This window comes from Pterocles gutturalis, unplaced genomic scaffold (genome assembly GCF_000699245.1).
Source record: "Pterocles gutturalis isolate BGI_N339 unplaced genomic scaffold, ASM69924v1 scaffold377, whole genome shotgun sequence".
Lineage (NCBI taxonomy): Eukaryota > Metazoa > Chordata > Aves > Pterocliformes > Pteroclidae > Pterocles > Pterocles gutturalis.
Genome location: NW_010109813.1, coordinates 93,431 through 111,899, shown reverse-complemented (window position 1 = coordinate 111,899; position 18,469 = coordinate 93,431). Strand labels below are relative to the sequence as shown.

The 18,469-nt window shown below is 38.2% G+C and overlaps 1 protein-coding gene across 1 annotated transcript in view; it reads right to left on the bottom strand.

Annotated features, from left to right (window-relative positions):
- EXOC2 (exocyst complex component 2) overlaps positions 1 to 18,469 on the bottom strand; it is a 117,671-nt gene that overhangs the window by 19,741 nt on the left and 79,461 nt on the right. The gene's annotated exons all lie outside the window — the stretch shown is intronic.

Here is an 18,469-nt window from a genome sequence, read left to right as displayed (position 1 = left end):
CATCAGCTTCAGTCTATTAGAGGAGAACACCAAGAGGACACTACTGGTTCTTTGCCATTGTGCATAGCCCAAACGAAGATGCCTTTAAAAAAGAACCTGCTGAGGCTGTTCTGAACTTTCTGCTACTCCATTCAAACTGCCAGAAAGATCTGAGGGACAGTGGAGAAAGTTTGCAATCCAAATATTTGCTGCTTTCTGATCCTTACCACACATATTAAAATCCACTGCTTCTTGGGACAGAATACACCCTACTTTATCATTAAGAAGATAAGAAGCAACACCTGTAAAGGCCAAAAACTACAACAGGAAATGTGAAGCCCAATAGTGCTTCACTTGGGAAGAAGAGATATTTGCTAGCGTCTAATACTTAACAGATGTGCAGCTAGCTGATGGCCAATTTGATATACATGCCTTTCTCAGGAAAGTTTTGTTAACACATGGATTTACGTTCATTTCTTCCATCAAACACAGTAACAAAGCACAAAAGACCTTTTAACAACTCAGACCTGCAGGTCATGAGCAAACGATGCTGAGGACTGAACCATAAAGACTCTCAAATTACTTAAATTATTACAGAATAAGCCAAATTTCAACCTGTTGCTCTGGTAACAGGAAATGTAAATGACAAAAAAAACCCCAAACCTCTAAACCAAACAAAAAACCTATGCCCTAATGTACAAAAATACCTACTGTGGAGCTTATAATAGAATCACAGAATGGTTTGGGTTGAAAGGCATCTTAAATATCCCCGAGTTCCCCCCGCCCTGCCATGGGCAGGGACACCCTCCACTAGCCCAAGTTGCTCAAAGCCTCATCCAGCCTGGCCTTGAACACCTCCAGGGATGGGGCATCCACAGCTTCTCTGGGCAACCTGTGCCAGTGCCTCACCACCCTCACAGGAAAAAATTTCTTCCTAATATCTAATCTAAATCTACCCTCTTACAGCTTAAAACCATTACCCCTTGTCCTATCACTAAACTCGATAAAGAGTGCCTCCCCATCTCTCCTGTAGGCCCCCTTTGCAGCAGTACAGGAAGGCTTCTATAAGGTCACCCTGGAGCCTTCTCTTCTCCAGGCTGAACAACCCCAACTCTCTCAGCCTGTCCTCATAGGGGAGGTGCTCCAGCCCTCTGATCATCTTTGTGGCCCTCCTCTGGACTCGCTCCAACAGGTCCTTCTTTTGCTGGGGTCTCCAGAGCTGGACACAGTACTCCAGGTGAGGTCTCAAGAGAGGAAAGTAGAGGGGGAGAATTGCCTCCCTCAACCTGCTGATCACGCTTCTTTTGATGCAGTCCAGGATACGGTTGGCTTTCTGAGCTGCAAGCGCACATTGCCAGGTCGTGTTCACCTTCTTACCAACCAATACCCCCAAGACCTTCTCTTCAGCGCTGCACTCAATCCATTCTTCTCTCAGCCTGTATTTGTGCTTGGAATTGCCTTGACCCACGTGCAGGACCTTGCACTTGGCCTTGTTAAATTTCATGAGGTTTGCACAGGCCCACCTCTCAAGCCTGTCAAGGTCCCTCTGGATGGCATCCCTTCCCTCCAGCGTGTCCACCACCCCACACAGCTTGGTGTCATCGGCAAACTTGCTGAGGGTGCACTCAATCCCACTGTCCATGTCTCTGACAAAGATGTTAAACAACAATGGCCCCGATACTGACCCCTGTGGAACACCACTTGTCACCAGACTCCACTTGGACACTGAGCCATTGACCGCAATATTTTGAGTGTGACCGTCTAGCCAATTCCTTATCCACTGAGTGATCCTTCTGTCAAATCCAAGTGTCTCCAATTTAGACACAAGGATGTCATGCGGAACAGTGTCAAAGACTTTGCTCAAGTCCAGGTAGATGATGTCAGTTGCTCTTCCCTTATCCACCAATGCTGTAACCCCATTGTAGAAGGCCACGAAGTCCATCAGCAACAACCTGCCCTCAGTGAGGCCATGTTGGCTGTCACCAATCATGTCTTTATTTTCCATGTACCTTAGCATAGCTTCAAGGAGGATCTGCTCCATGATCTTGCCAGGCACAGAGGTGAGACTGATTGGTCTGTAGTTCCCGGGTCTTCATTATTTCCCTTTATAAAAATAGACGGTTATGTCTCCCCTCTTCCAGGCAGTGAGAACGTCACTGGACTGCCGTGACTTCTCAAATATAATAGATAGTGGCTTCGTAATTTCATCTGCTAGTTCCCTCAGGACCTGTGGACACATCTCATCAGGTCCCACGGACTTGTGCACCTTCAGGTTCCTTAGATGGTCTTTACCCTCATCTTCTCCTACAGTGGGCAGTTCTTCATTACCCAGACCCTGCCTTTGCCTTCTGCTACATAGACGGTGTGGCTTGGGCACTGGCCAGTGAAGAATGAGGCAAAAAAGTCATTGACTACCTCAGCCTTCCCCATATCCTGGCTAACCAGGTCTCCTGTTTCCTTCCAGAGAGGTCCCACACTTTCCCTAGTCTTCCTTTCATCATCAATGTACCTATAGAAGCTCTTCTTGTTGCCCTTGATGTCCCTGACAGACTTAATTCTATCAGGGCTTTAGCTCTCTTAACCTGATCCCTGTCTGTTTGGACAATTTCTCTGTATTCCTCCCAGGCTACCTGTCCTTGCTTCCACCCTCTGTATGCTTCCTTTTTTTGTTTGAGTTTATCCAGAAGTTCTATGTTCATCCATGCAGGCCTCCTGGCATTTTTTTGCCTGACTTCCTCTTTGCTGGGATGCATCGCTCCTGGGCCTGCAGGAGCTGATTCTTGAATATTAGCCAGCTTTCTTGGGCTCTTCTTCCCTCTAGGGCTTTATCCCATAGTACTCTACTGAGCAGATCCCTGAAGCGGCCAAAGTCTGCTCTCGCCAAGTCCAGGGTAGTGAGTTTGCTACACAGCTTCCTCATTGCCCTGAGGATCTTGAACTCCACCATTTCATGGTCACTGCAGCCCAGGTTGCCCTTGAGCTTCGTGTTCCCTACCAGCCCTTCCTTGTTGGTGAGAACAAGGTCCAGCATAGCACCTCTCCTCACTGGCTCCTCTTGGAGAAGGAAGTTATCAACAATGCATTCTGTGAACATCCTGGCTTGCTTATGCTCTGCTGTGTTATCTCTCCAATGGATATCAGGGTGGTTGAAGTCTCCCATGCTTGTAAGTGTGAGGCTGCTCCTATCTATATATAGAAGGCCTCATCTGCTTGGTCTTCCTGGTTGGGTGGCCTGTAGGAGACCTCCACTATAATGTCCCCTGTCTCTGCCCTCCCTTTAATCCTGACCCATAAGCTCTCAATCAGCTCCTCGACCATCTCCAGGCAGCGCTCCAGGAACTCCACCTGATCACTGACACAGAGGATGATGCCCCTTCCTCGTCTCCCCTGTCTGTCCTTCCTAAAGAGCCTGTATCCTTCCATTCCAAGAGTCCAGTCGTAGGATCCATCCCACCACGCCTCCGTGATGCCAGTAAGATCATAGCCCTGCAGGTGTGCAGATGTCTCTAACTCCTCTTGCATAGCCATCCATACCTCTTTGTCTAAGGATACACAGGTATCAGCTTACTCAAATCACCACTTGTAAACAAATGCATCAATGACCCTTAGCTGAGCCCAGTACTTGAGATATATGGCCCATAGAAACTTGTCTTATTGTTGATGTTGTCATTTAAGTATTAACAACATTGTTTGACACAGTTATAGCCATTAAACGGTGCTCTACATGCAGTTGCCCCATCAATGTGTGGCTGTAACCCATAAACACAACCTTGAGACAGAATAAGAATACAAATACTTCACAGCCAACAGTGTGCTGCCCTGCAGATTTAGCAGCACTTAAAAAAATATCTTACAATTTCTACTTCAGCATTAACAGTGTTGGGACTGTTGAGTCTTTTTTTGTTGAATTTAAGTGCCTATATATGTTTGACTTAAGGGGAAACCCAATAGAATAAAATAATCATAACTATGAGATATTTAAAGTAGCTGGTTTGAGGTAGATGAGAAAAAAATTGCACTATGAAAAAAGACACTGCACCCAACTACAACATAATATATACTATCAAAAAAACCCCCCAATTGTTCTTCCTGAGTGGGAAAAATAGGTTCTGAAGAATTAAATTTATGTGTGAGATTCTTAGATACAATAATCCCTGCTTCTTGACATGAAAAGGAATACACCTAAGGATGCCTTGGTATTACCTGAGCTTTTTCTATCAGCAATCCCCTAGCTGCAGGATGGCTTCCTGAGCAAATACTGGTTCACTCTCTCCAAGGAAAAATTTTAACAAATTCCCTCCATCTGCCCTCCATAATTTTCAGCATATAATAGTCGTAGCATCACGTGTGTGAGTTCTGTTATCACTAGATTTCCACTATAAGAACAATTCTAATGCTGCAGGATTTTCTTTTGATAAAGCAGAGTGTGTTAATAACCAACATGAAAGGTGTTGAAAACTCAACAGGACACACGTCCCTCCCATTTTAGTAGTTTGTAAGGCAGGATTGAGATCCTTCTGGTACATGCAGGAAATTTGCCACAGTGGGAACTTCATGGATGTTTTCTGCCTGCAGAACATTCTTAAATTTCCAATGTCTGTGAGCAAGAGAAAGACTGAGGCAAGACACAATATTGCACATAAGAAGGGACAGATTGCTTACTATGTACATATTTGATATATATGGGACATATTTTTTAAAAAGCCACCTGCATCAACTGTTTTCTTATGAAATAAAGTTAGAGCACACTGACCAAGAAACTGCTCTGCTGTTTAAAAGCTCTCTGCTTTTGTTTTCCAGATTTAAGAAAAATAGAAAAACTGTGGAACAGAGCAGCTGGTGGGTGGTGGACTTACCAAGAGTATAATCATCTTGTAAAGCTAGTACCTACGTTCTTCTAAAGCCTGGTGCTCATATTGTTTCCAGTACTGTACCCTGTTTCTCATTCACCTAAAGCATTTTCCAAATTCTTCATAAGTGAGCCACTTAGGAAAAAAGAAACCAATTGTACTACTTCACTTCAGAATTTTGCATAGGCTTCCAAAAGCCTAAGCACAATAAATCATCATACTTGGTGGTCCTTGCCAATCCCAGACACATCTCTCACTTTACACACGTGCAGGTTAATGCCCAGTCGTATGTCCAGTGGTGTCAGTGGGGATCAAAGTCAGCAATGCAGACTAACCCCTTCACACTGCCCCCAGAAACATCCTGAAACTGGAGGATTTATGTAGTGGCAAGAAGCACTGACTTAAAAAGATGTGTTTCACAGACAAACGAGGGTAGCTATATGCACCATAAAGATAGAGAATGACCAATTCAATGGGAAAAGCAAGTAACTTCTTTAATTGTAAGGTATACGAAAAATCAACATCTATCAAAACTGAGAACAGTTGAGTCCAAAAAATCTCAAGAAACATTTCTTTTCATTAACACAAACCAAGCACAGTCTGCAAGAATATTCATTTATTTCCTTCAAACACATCATTTTTAAGGCACCCTGAAGGTGTCCTTTCACGATTTTATAAAACCTAAAATTATTAAAACCTTTCAAAACACAGACTCACTCAGGAAACTGTGTGTTCTTCTCATAATTCCTGAAGTCACTGGTACTGTAATAATAGCCTGTCATATGCAAAATGACAGCAATTTCATAAATGAAGAATGGGCTTAGAGATATACTATGTTTATGAATTTACTTTGGTTGTCACTCAAGTATTATTATTATAAGAAATGAGAAAACTGAAGCCAACCAAGCCAAAAGAGACCAATTTCAGAAAGAAAGTATTTGGAACAATATAGACACCAATAATTTCAGCGTCCAGTTATGTCCTACATCTGTCTAACCTTCAAGCTACAGAAGAAAACTTAGTCAGCAGTGAAAGACGTCCTGCATTTATTACAGTGACTTAAGACAGATATACTTTGGTAAGTAAAAGAAAAGGCTTATATGTCAAAAGGAAGTAGAGTATGAACTTTTTAAGAGAGACTTTTTTTTTTTAAGTAAGATACTTTAAAAGTGGTGCTTTGAGCAAAAAATTACTAGCAGCAATATGATACACAATTTTCTTGTCTTTTAAGGTATACTTTTGTTAGTACAGTTGATGTTTTTTTTTTTTTAAATTGCTATTTCTACTTAATTATATCAGAAGTACAATGGTAAGAAGCAGGAGTCCAGATATAACATAAAAACTCCCAATACTTTTGGAATCTGATTCTGCAAAGGTCTGTGAAATGTTCTTAACACAAAAAAATGGAACAAGTCCGTCACCACATTGAAAGAAACCACAAGACTGTCTGTTAATATTTTTACATACTTTCTTCCAAATTGCTTTGTGTACCATTTGTGGATACATGGAATTTTTATTTGTCCTTAGTAACTAAATTCAGCAAATTGGCAACCAAATCAAAGTCAGGGTATTAGCTTACAAGGAAACATGAACAGGTAGCAGTAATTTGTAGGCACGGTGGAAGTATCGAGTCATGGGAAAGATCTGACCGAAGAAGGGGACCTTGGTTACAGATGCAGTGGATTCTCTGGAAGACACAGTAGGAGGTGGTGCTCTGCTCCATTTCACCAAATTCTCAAATTTGAGTTCTATGGTAAAATTTAGAGGTTTGTGGTTTTTTTTTTTTTTTTTTTCCCCACAGACTGGGTAACTTGTGATGACCTTGAAGAGGTAGTCATCATTTTACTTTCAGCCAGTCCTTACTTCTCCAAATATACGTATTTAAAACTGCACCACGTACTGCAGTCAAATGCATGTAGATCAGCAAATCAGTAATAATTATTCACAAGAGTATGCCTTAAATTTATGGCAAAAAATGCCACAAACTGAATTTCATGTAGAATTTTACTTATCTGTCTGATTAAATAAGCAGTGAGTTGGAACCAGACCACAGCAGCTTTCAGAGATCCTACTGCAATAAAAACAAAACAAACCCCAACAACCAAACCAAACTAAAGAAGCCCTATTGCCCTCTACTCTGGTAAGAAAAAGAAAAAAAATGAGACAAAAATTGTTGTGAGGCACATACAGCATTCAGTCAGACCACATATATATATACTATTTATTAAACTGAAGGTGAGAACTTGCACTGGCTTCTAGTGCTACTATTTCATAGTTTTTTTCACTTCCAAGTTTTACTGAATCCCTGCAGCATTTTGAAAAGGGCATGGATTTGAAATGAAGAATGTCTTTGCATGATCTGAACAATAGATCCTTAAAAACTGTTCAAGACCAAAATTAACATTTGGAAGCTATCTGGACTCAGGAGTGACCCACAATAACTGGAAAGCTTAAGATTTTTCACAGTTCAAAGCAAAGGCTTTTAATAATTTAGAATTACTCAAACCACTGAACAAGTCCAACACTATAATTTCATCCACACATCAATAAAGTTCAAGTGTTTCATTAAATTTATATTGCTATTTGTCATGTAAAGAAATTTTAAGCTAATGAAATGCTTTTTATTACAATGGATCTGCCGTACTGTTAGAAGTCTATCATATTTTCCCACTTAAAAAGTAAGAGTTCAAGGGCTTGACAACTTGGCTACAGAGATAATATGCTCCGGGCTGAATTTTGTATAGAAATTTTGTATAGAAAGCTGAGAGTTCTTGTTACATTAAAATTTCCAACTTAAAAACACGCACACACCCCTGGGTAGGAAGTGTTACTGAAGCACTGAGCAGACAGCTATTTTCCCACTCTGCTAGTTTAGCTGTCCAGTAGCAAGGTACATCTTGGAGACTGTATTTTCATCAGTGTTTTTAAAATGTTAACAACTACAGCATCCTTAACTACTGCACACATTCCAGGATTAGAAAATAATTGTTTTTATCGCTCCTTTTTCATCTTGAATTCAATATTGTTTTATGCTTGACCATAAAACCTTGACCATTACGCAACATTTCAAAGCATAACCAAGAATGTGAACTGACCAATGGGTTTCCTAAGGGCACCAAGGCTTTTGGACCTCCTTTGCCGAGTTGCAGGGCAAACCCCAGGTGATTCTCTCCATCTGCACAGGTGGTACAAGAGGTACTATAATGCTATATTTTGTATGGCTCTTGAAGAATCCCCACCACAAGACATTAAAGCACCTTTATCAGGGGAGAACACACACTGTTATGGATTGTTTCTAACTAGTACCTACATGCTGAAGGTTAACAAGAAAAAACCATTCTCTAAGCACAACAGTGGGAATTATAAGAACCATGTAGGCAGCTCCTTGCACAGACAAGTCTGGCAATTTTGATACAGCTGAGTTTACTTAGGCCAATAGTGAAGTCTTGAGACTTCCCATTTAAATATTGCACACAAAAGTCTGATCCTTTATAATTTGAGCTAGAGGAGTATGACTTAGCTATGAACAGCAGCAGACAAACCTCTACTACAGATCAATCACTAGCCTTAAATGAGAGCCACAGTCACCTATGAGTAGGTAACAACACACTAAAGTTTCCCAAATATTAATCATGATCTGTAAATGCTTCAGTGCTCCCACGTGCACTGTCTTCTGAAACCGTGACTATGACCTCATTATGACCTAATAAACCCTCCCTCAGTCTAAAGTTCCACAGTTTCTACAGCATATTGGTTCACCTTGAACCGAACTTTTACAATGGATGCCTTGATTTCCACAGGATCTTGCAGCACTGACAATCTCAAAACAGGAAAAGAATTGTATGCATTAGCCAATACAATATGAAAATGCAACCTTTCCAAGTGAGCATATATATTTAAATATAAAATAAAAAAAGAGATAATCCTGAGAATACATTTAATCTCTCAGAAGATGTATAGTAAAAAATCTCTCAGATGGTGTGTAGTAAAAAATTAGTTTTGTCAGTACAGAAGGCCAAGATCCATACACTAACTGACATCCATGCAACAGCAGTGCAAGTAGGAATGCCTTTGGAACAAGGCTAGAGACTGCCACAGGCACTTGAAAATAGTTCTGGGTACAAGAAGAGAGCAGTCCTAAGATCTTTTAGCAGCATACACTACCCAAGTGAATATTACATGAGACATAGCAAAGCATCTACAGTGAGCACATGTGTGGAAATAAATCTTTGTAGGAAGAGAATAAGCCCAAGCTAAAAAACCCAACTAAGGAGTCTGGGACAGACCCAATCCACAGCTGGGACTACAAGTAATTTCACTTTTCATGGGACTTTCTTTTCCTACTCCACTTGTTTCATTACACCTCAGTTTGTTAAAGATTGCCACAGAAACTACTTTGAGCATTACCGAGATAATAAAAATCTAGTTTCTAAGGGTAATGATTGAAGGAGCAGTCTACCACTGGCCCACTTAAACACCTCATTCAAAACCAAGGTGTTTTGTGGTTTTTTGCCTTATAATCAAACTAGTAATCAAATAAAAATAATGGTAAAAATGACTATTGACTTGGAGTTTTAAGCTTTTGGCTTTTTATACCATGACATTATTGTATTTCCCCTACTTTCCTGGTTTTCAGTTCAGGCTCCCAAACCCATCTGAAGTATCACTGAGTTCTTCCTCTCCCATCCTTCCATCTATCCATTCCTACTCCCTTCTCCACCCTGCAAACACAACCTGCCAGCATTCCAAAACTGTTTCCTGTATCATTCCAGCAACATTCCAGCAACCAAAGTAATCAGTAAACGAAATGGTAAACATAAAGATTGCATCTGTGCCTATCAAATGCAAAGTGAACGTGAAAGCATTCACTATGCCAACAAGTTAGACCACTGAGTAATGGTCTGCTGATGACATGATTCACTACTGCTTATAGAATTATATTTTATATATATTTTATTGAGGGTGTTGGGGCAGTACAAAACTTGTGTGGATATCCCCTCATTCACGCATGTAATAAGGGGTGCTGGAAGAGGAAAAAAACAACGCTTGCCTTTTGCCCTCTATGCATTATCATTGATTAAAATCCCTGACTAATTTTCTGTTTTGGGCAATGCAGAGATCAGATGCTTTTATCAAAGACAGCCATACAAATACTAAATAACATTAAAATATCTTAGAGTGTTTCTCAAAGAGTGTGCTTGAGGGTCTACAAAAATATTTATGTTTCCCTGTAACAAAAATAAAAGTCTGTTGACATTAACAGATGTCCATCCAGAGATGGACTGTGAACTAACACTGCATGAACTAGAAAATGCTGAACTGACAAGTTTCCCAGGTAAAGACCAAACTGGCCTTTGAAATGCCAAACTGAAGACAAGTATGTTACAACTTCCTACAACTGGCTAGACCACAAAGAGACCTCTGAGTTGTCAGACATTGCTGATAAGTAAATCCTTTGGAGTTGTGAGAACTATCATCTCATTTAGGTATTAGAGTGACTTCTAATACCATCAGTTAGAAAGTGTACATGAACAGACAGAATTCTCAAGCTACAACAAGACTAGGATACAGTCTGAGCAAGGAATCACAGCAAGACTTTTTAGAAATACAGGGCTTTTTGTGCTCATGCTCTTCCCATCCTTCAAGCAATATAAATGAAGCCTGTCCTAGGTCTTCAAAATTTTCATATGAGAAAGATTTTTTTCACTATCACATTATTTCCCTTCTTAAAATACACCTTGCCTTAAATAGGCAATTTAAAAATTTGCTGACCACTTAATTTTGCAGTTTGAGAAAAATGCAGGTTTTCCAACTTTTAATGAAAAATACTGAAGATAAAATGTTTTTTGGAGCTTAATTCCTGGAGCTTAATAGTCTTTAGCAAAGCATAGACAGAAATGCTACAAGGTATTGCAGGAAGGGGTTTGACAGGTAAAGCCAAAGAGAAGCTGGCAGAGGTCTAGTAAACTAGTTACTATGGTCTAGTAAACAACTACTGGTCGGCTTAATAGCAGAAAATGCTATAAAGCAGAATTGTGAGTGACGGCACGAGTGAGACATGTGCAAAGCAAGAGGAAGCAAAAGAAATAAAACTAAGTTGTACATGAACTTCTTCCTCATGCTTGCACATCTGAAGTCTACAGTCTGTTGAGACCAGCCAAAAAGAAACTTGATTCAAAATTAGCAGCAGAAAATCTCGCACACAGGAAGTGTATGGAAGCACAATAAGATATCTAACAAAGTCTACATGTGAGTGCAACTCAATATGCATCAAGTGGAGACTGGAAAATGCAATGTCTCTCCAAGACACTTTCTATTGGGATTTCTGTAACGGTCAGAAATTAAAGATAACCTGTTGACAGTTTTTTCTCCTGTTCTCATCTTTTGCAACTGTTTCCAAGGACAGAGAGGGTACAATGTCCATTCCATTTCACCAGCTAGAATGATCCTTAATATTTACAGTTCAGACACCAATGTAATATGTTAAAGAAATCTCACTGTTGTTAGAAGTGAGAAATGTAATGAAACCTGAATGTCTGAAAGTGAAATTGAAGAAAAATCTGAGGTTAAAATGAATTTACACAAATGAAGGTATTTTGAAACATGCAGCTAAATTTGTGCTTATATTTCAAGCAGCAAACTAAGTTTTTTTACAAAATTAATTGAAAGGCTCCAATATGATAACCATTGACTTTGAAATTTTAGTATATTATTCTATTCTGTGAATAACTATGTGTAAGAAACCAAATGCAGGAACTGCAGTCATGCAACACATGGATTGTTACACTTGCTGGTTGAACAGGTCATTTAAGGATGTTGAATTCTACTGATCCTAATAAAAATTTGATTGTTGATACAGAACATAGTTAATATTTCTTTACTGTAACAACAAAACACCAACTTACTATTGTATGTTGCAAATGCACTTAGACTGAAAACCAGCATATTTTAACTGGAGCACTTAAAAAGAATACTGTGTATAAGAACACTGCAGAGCTCCCCTGACTTTGCTGCTGCAATTGCTAGCAGTTAAAGGTAAGTTCCCTTTTCAGTAGCTAACACTGGCACTCTCACCAATGCTGACCTCCCTGTGCACTCTAAACTGAGACCTGACAAACACTGCAAGAAAATTAAACACAATGGCATACAATGCCAAGACATGCAGGCTGTAAGACATGTAAGGCTTTAGCATGTAGCCTCCCTTTCTACTCCAGTAACTAAACGAAAATAACTAGCTAGTGTAATATCTGTGACCATGTCACGAACAGTTAAACAACTGGCACTTTGTAACAAAAAAAAAAAAAAAAAAAAGCACAACTGACAAGTCCTTTAGCAAGTTTATTTGTGAGCGTAGAACACTTTAAAAAAAAATACCATGGCATTTATTTCTTACATGCAATAGAACTGCAAAAGCATCCTTGTTTTCTTCCTGTTCACATGAAAAGACTAACTGGTATGTTATATCCTGCATCAAAATAGCTGAATTTGACCTTACTAAAGCATAAAAAGACAGATAATTCCCAAACACAGGACATCAATAGTTTGAGATCTGCTGGAATTCAAAATCATCTGCATCTAGTAACATAATTCTGAAGCAATCCATTTGAAGTGTTAGAAGAAATCTAAAGGGTTACAGTGATTTCAAACCAAACTATTTTGCACATTTCAGTCAAAAAGTAATTGCCTATTTCTCAAAAAAAAAAAAAAAAAAAGATTTCTACTATATCCAAATGTTTTTAAGATGTAAATGCACTTGTCATCTTTCATGTAAGCAGGGTGATGGTGTCCCAAATTAAACAAAAGAAGAAAAGTTAGGGTTGACAAGTATGTCGCTGTGTAACTATAAATTAAGTATGCCTTTTGATATCTCATTTTTAACTGCTGAGTACCTTTTCAGCAGTCTATTGCCATTAGAAGTTTTTTTATTAGATTTTTAAATTAGACAAATAACAGATAAGAGATGTGACAAGTATATCAAATCTGATTTAGCAGATCTGACGCACTTAATCTTTTACTGTAAGAATGGCATTTGATATATTTGAAATATTTCAAACAATGCTCCCTTAGCTTGCCAAATAAGAAATTCAGATCTAACTCTACTACATTCAATTTATGCCAACTAGAGAATGAATATCTAAAACACACAATCAGCTTTCAGTTGAAAGTGCGAAATCACCTGAAACTTTCAATGCACTGTGAAATCATAAATACTACAAAAACCCCCCATCCAATATCTGACAACACCAGTGAAACACAGAAGAGACATTTTTAAAAGACTGTTAGACTAGCCTCCACAACTCTGTACACTCTGAACTTTGAGTGAATGTTGGCTAGACTGCGCAGTAGTCAGCATCTCAAAAATACTTTATTAAGAGATCACCATACCTGAATTCCTCAGAAAAATAAATGAACATCCACTTTTTGTGTGGTAAACAAATCCACACTTTATAGTTTCAAAGTTATGTAGCTGTTGTATATGTAAACAAATAAAATATAACAAAACTTGACACATTATTAAAAATAATTTGCCATTTGCATGCAAAAGCTCACATTAATAATAGAAAACACTGAATGCCCACATACTGCAACTACTTTTGCTTGTACTGCACAAACTATAATACACAGAAAACTTTTCTATCCAAATTCAGAGTAACACAACCACCTCGTTCACCCTCCAAAAGACTATAGGCTTGGAACCCAGAAGAGATCACAGAGCCTAATTTTGTCAGGTAAGACAAAATATATGCATTTAAAATAGAATTTTAAAAAATCCAACAAAACACAACCTACTTCAGAAAGAGAGGAAAAAACAAATGAAAAAACCTTTTATGCTGAACTAGCAGATTGACCAGTATACACACGCACTCACAAAATCTAAAAACATACTTGGCAACTGATTAACATTATGTTTCCCATTATTCCTTTCATCTCTTTTAAGTCTGTTAATACTGTAGATTAAATTAGAACAATGTCTTAAACAAGCAAAAAGAACTCAACTAGATTTCATTGTTGCTGCATGTTAAAATTGAAGTCTTTGTTGTAAAGACTAAGAAGCCAACATTGAAATTAAAATGAAAATTTAAATGAAATTTATATATTAACAATAAATCTAATTAAGTTAATAATACTGCCTTCTAACACCAGCAGTCACACCTTAGATCAAAATAAAGGGGCAAATACATAATTACATTGTGCACAACTTCTTTCTGATATTCAGAACTTTCATATTGGAAAGAGCATGTATGTTGAAAAACTGAACAATAAAAGTTTTAGCACATAGGCTAAATTAAAATTTGCCCCATGCAAACAATTTGCCTTTCCTTATATTTAAAACTCTAACAAAAAACACATGTATAAGTAAATATCTGATAATTGCAGGACAATTGCCTAAGTGAGCAAGGCATATGGTTTTTCAACACTGAGAGAAACATGGTACAAAACTTTCATATTATGTATTTTCCAAAGCCTGCTTAAAAGGCAGGATTCTTAATTTAATTCTATTTTCTTCTTCAGAACTGTTCATTTATTACAGTTCTTCTATTTTCCCTTTTATTTCTCCATGAATTACATGATGCAAGGAAGTATTGTCCCCAGTACTTACAAATAGATGACTGCAAAGTTGCCAATGATAAACACAAAGGTTTTTTGATAAGATTTTTCTGAAGATTTTTCTTTAGGCAGTCAAATTAAACATGAATGTTCAAATTGACAGGAGTCAAAGAAGGCATTTTAAAGATAAAGACAAAAATGCTTAAGTCAGTTATTAACATGACATAGAAAACCTTGCAGAGGCTGGGACAGAATCCTGGCTTCACTTTTTTTTCCCCTCCCAGATTATGCTTCACTCACTGTCTCAAAATCTGGAACAGCTGAGGATAGATTTTTGCCTGTAACAGCTCCCCTTAATACAAACCTCAGTTTCATCTCCAAAACAGCCTCCATTTCACAAAGCAAGTCAAGTATACCCATGTGGGAAAAAATGGTATTATTTAAAGATTGGATCATACTTGATTGTCTTTTTGTAGTTTTTTTTTCTGTACATAATTTTTACTGAAATTGAAAAGAAAGCAAACAGAAAAACCAGAATGGAAACCAGAAAATTGTACTGCATAGGTCTATATGGCTCAGCAACAGAATTGGCAATACATACATGTAACTTCTGTACAGTAGATTTATATGGATTTGAGTCATCTGGCTGATGTTGTAGACTAACTTTTGTAGCCTTGATTCTAAAAAAGAGATAAAACTGATGGCATTGGCCAGGCAAAACATTTAGGCCATTATTGTGTTTCTTAGTGGTATTTCCTATACATATAGCATGCAGCATTGCCTGTAGTGTTACTATAAGTATATACTAATATATACATACCTTCTGCAGGCTGTGCAAAGCAAGTGATCAGTAACATTAATAGGCTGTCATCCCTAGAGGACAAAAGTACAAGACTGAGGGGATTTCTTCAATTATATCGCAGCTTCTCTCAAGCTCACTGATGTAGTGAGTATCAGACCTCTCTGCCCTTTTACTTGCACTTCAAGTCTGTCTCTTGTTTGTAGAATCCTTTCAATCACTTTCTGTATTAATTCTAAATCCTACCCTAATTTATGTTTCTACCCTGTTCATCCAGTCCTGGTTTCCCCCTTTGTTCCACCTTCATTCCTTGCTTCATCCCAGTCTTCATCACAAGCTTTTCATTCCTCTCTGCTCCCTCCCTTCCAGTTACCTTATTTTCTACAAGCACTGGTATCCTCTCCATGAACAACCCCATCTTCCCAAAAGCATTATCTTCTGATAGTCCAGATCAGGTGCTCTCTGCATTTTATTCAGGATCCCAGCTTCTTCATTCTACTCGGTAACAGCAGGGGGAGCATCAAGAAAGGAATACTTGCTAGTGCTTGACCCGTACAATCATTCAAAAATAGTTGCAGTCCTGAGGCTCTGGGCTGGACTAGCAACACGGGAAAATCATCAGCAGAAAATTCTTCATGTTACTCCTAACCAATTCCTGAGTATTTTCATACTCACATTTTTCCAAAATGTCCTTTGCAAAAGATATATCCAGGGCATCAACATGCCCCCATTCTGGTCAAATTTTTGGTCACCAGATGGAATGCCTGAATGTTTCAGACTGCTGCAGGGAAATTATTTCCCTTTTACCTTATCTTTTAAACACAGGCAAATTTATGCCTTTTCCCCGTCTTCCTTCCTTCCAAAAAAGAACTGTTCTTGTCAAAATTTGCCTTTATACAATGACCAGTATTATTTGAAAGCTAACGCAGAAAGACCACACAAAACCCCCCCCCTCAGCCCAAAGTATTATGTCTTGGCAATCAGGCATAGTTGTATCTACTAAGGAACACTGAGTAACTACTTATGCAACACTACACATAGCCGGTAGTATCACTCAGTAACACAAATTAGGCCTAAATGTTTTGCCTTGTCAACACCATCAACTTTTTATTTTTTTAAAATTAAAGCTACAAAAGTCAAGATCTAAACCAGACAAATGACTCAAATAAAATCTTTACATTTTGCCATCATAAAGATTACTGAAGAACAGATAATAATTTCCACTATACAAATAATTTATTTCCTCAACAAATCAATACGTCAATCTTTAACAAATCCTTGAGTGAACTGCATGTTTGACTCAGTGCGACCCACTCTCACTTATCTGTACGCTATTTTAGTTTAATAAAGTAGACGCTTTTCATTCTGTACTTGGAAGGAACTGTAAAGCAGAGCTTTCTTCTTTGTTTTGGTTTTTTTTTAAAGAGAAAAATTAAAAGACAGTGATTTACCACAGTACTAACTGCATCTTCTAGATTACATCATGGTATATTTTCTCAACTATAATCTTGTACAATTTAATTTTGTTTGTGAATTTTAGCTTATAGGAAAAAATCAATTCCATGCTTGTTGGGTGATTTATTTTTTTTTTAATTGAATACTGGTAAGAGTCAGACTCTCATAGGCCCCATGAAGAGGTGTTTGGGTTCTTCTTCCAGTCCTTTACAACAATGAAGGTCATCTACATCCTCCAAAGAGAAGGCTTTCCCAGTCACTAATTTTATCTTCAGAGCCCCAAACGTTTTCAGGGTCAACTAACCATTGCTATAAGCAGTCAAAATGTATAGCAGACAAAAAGAAGTTACTCAAAGTTACACTTTTATACCAATAGTCAACAGGGTACATCTGACATAATTTAACCATCAGACAGATAGTTCATCAACTTGGAGAAGCATGAAGAAATGACTATATGCTCCTTCTTAACATGTCTATCTTGGGGATTAGCAAAAAATACCTAAACAACTTTTTTACTACTTCAAATTGGCATTTCTTGGCCAACACTATGATATGTAAACCTGAAGAGCAGTCTCTAACAAACACCATCTTCACTTTGATTTTTACCAAAAAGTTGCAGAGAAAGTAGTTAAAACTAACAATATACTGGACAACAAGCAGACTAAGGCACACCTCTAATAGAAATTCAGTATTTCCTTTAAATGAAAAAATACTACAGAATAATCCTAAAGCCAGCGTGAGTCTCATAAGTAGACCCCAATGCACTAGATCAAGAAATAAGCATGTGAAATCTGACACAACTCCTTTCTCTATCTTTGTTAGCTGGTGGGAATGCAAACACGCCAAGCAAAGACATACTTTAACCACAATGAGAAGTTATGTATTCTTCAGATACAAATTTGAACGTGCAGGATTAAAATCTAAGTTATTTCTGCTATAAACTGTATTAGACCACATATTCTGAGCACAAAAGTAGTAACGAAAGGTAGAAGAGACACTCTTCAACTAATAAGCCCTAAGATCTTAGGGTTATTAAGGCCCAGTGAGCAAACACTTCAGTTCCTGATTCAAAGATTACAAACGGGCTTCTTGTAATTACACCCTATCAAATTTTAAAGTATCACAAAATTTCTGGCCATATACATGGACATACATGAAACAATCAAAAGCAATAAAGTACAAATTGTCATGTCAATCATTGATTTACTGAAAACTAATACAAGATCACCTTCAAAATACCTTGTACTATGTTTCTGCAACTAATTTCTATTTGGTATTAACCAGGCATTCATGCGATAAGTGATTTAAATGTATTAGTTTTAGATATGACAAATCAGATGTTCAAACGTCCTAAATATTCATAGAATCATTAAGGGTGGAAAAGACCTCAAGGATCATCAAGTCCAACCATCAACCCACACCACCTAACCCACTAAACCATGTCCCTAAGCACCACATCTACACGTTTCTTGAACGCCTCCAGGGATGGTGACTCCACCACTTCCCTGGGCAGCCTGTTCCAATGTCTGATCACTCTTTCAGTGAAGAAATTTTTCCCCATATGTAGCCTAAACCTCCCCTGGCGCAACTTGAGGCTGTTTCCTCTTGTCCTATCACTTGTTACTTTAGAGAAGAGGCCAATGTTCACTACTTAAAAAAACTCCCCTCATTTATATTATGCCTCCTTAAAACCTGAGGCTCTTCAAGCACCTAATTAAAGACTAACATCTCAGTCATTCTAAATACCCTATGGCTGCCCTTCTGCAGTGGTTTAACATTCTTTGCTGAATTACTGTTATAGTATGCATTTTCTCATAATTTTACCTTTTCAGAACTG